Genomic DNA, 1,704 nt, shown 5'->3' with positions numbered 1-1,704 from the left:
TAGTTAAAAAAAAAAGGCTAAAACTGAGAAAGCCTAAATTAATCTGTATTGCTATCACATTTGTAATGCATGTTGGTACAATTTAATGAGCTTCACAGGCAGATTGATAAAACAATGGACAAAGAAACAGAAAATAAAAGTCAAGAAGAGTAGCACTTGTGTGATAAATAAGGTTGTGACAATAAAAAACTCAAAAATGACCAACAATGAGTTCCATTTAGCCTCTTTTAGCGTGGACCAAAATGCACATTTGATATGGTGCTCTTCATTGAGTTCGATCAAACTGGCAGAGCATCATGTTTCCATGACAACGGAGCGTGACAACACATGGAGAGCTCAAAAAAAGAAACTGTGAGGAAGAACTGGCTCTTTAATGGAGCGATAAAGGACGTGATCGTGGTGTGCTTTATTGCTGTGATCATGTGTTGTATAAAATCCAGGGGCCAAAATGTGACACACCAGAGGGTGTAATCTGGCCCAGTGTAATAACAATGTAGAAAATGTTTATTCTTTAAATAAAAATTGTTTTGGAAGAGGTTAACAATGCTTGATATGGGCTCATTACGAATGCTTCAGCTTGTATATCCATGCAGAACAACACATAGATTGAGATTAGAGATTGAATTGCTCTGATGGCATTGAAGACGCAGAAGGTTAAGAAAGAAATGTAACCAGGGAGACGTCAATATCCATCCGTCTATATTGCACACACGTCTGCACATGGAGAAACATACGAACTCCAGACAAAAAAGCCTGAGTTGGTTTTTAAGTCACAATGTATGAGATGAGAGTACTAACCTAATAATACTGCAATAATGCCGCAGGTTTGTGTGCAGGCTTGTCCAAAAACATGCACATCAGGTTTAACTGATGTCTATAAAAAAACAGGAATTGTGAGTGTGTTTGCTTTGTGATGGATGGCGACCTATCCAGAGTGTATATGGGATTGATCCTGAATAAATCAAACCCAGCCAAAATGTGTGGGACCCATGCATGGTCATGGTCTGATACGTGGGCTGAAACATTGGCCCCATGTGGGTTTGTTCATGTGGGGACCACAGGCGCATGTTTGCACATCAGTGCCACTGTGCCAGATTCCCTTTTCTATCAGTTTTGGGTGCCCTCATAAGTTTGACCCTCTCATTCTAAAATAAATCCCTGGATCTGTCCCTTCCTCTGCTTTCTTATCCAATGTGCTTTTGCGCCGCACTGCAGCCCCCGACACCAATAAAAGCCACTAGATGGCAGATTTAAAGGAGCCCAGACAGAAAGAAAAAAGAAAAGGGAGTCAGCCTACGTAGTGTGTGTCAAGCAGACAGATGGCGCAATTGCTCTAGAGATGCTGACGCGTCTGATTGAGAAAAACCCTGATGTATTTTCTGAAAACAACTGGATCCGCCGCCGTGCGTAAATTCCGCGCCGCCGAGGAGCGAGCACAAAATAAAAGTTTGCACGTCGTCATGCGTTTCTCTAGGAAGTTCCTGAAGCTCAATAAGACAGAGATTTAAAAAAAAAAAAAAAAGTTTAATAAACTTCAAGTTCAAGCAGATGTGCCAACTCCCTGTCTGGTTTACGTAATTTTGGCACGCTCTGTCACAGAGGCGCGCGGAGCCTTCAGCAGTCAGGAAAAAGGTGGAAAAAAACAAAACAACGCACGTATTCCTGGCAGCTCATTGGTCCACATTTTCCCTGCGCTGCCACAAT

This window comes from Lipophrys pholis, assembly GCF_963383615.2.
Source record: "Lipophrys pholis genome assembly, chromosome: 1".
Lineage (NCBI taxonomy): Eukaryota > Metazoa > Chordata > Actinopteri > Blenniiformes > Blenniidae > Lipophrys > Lipophrys pholis.
Note: the sequence above shows the minus strand (reverse complement) of the source record.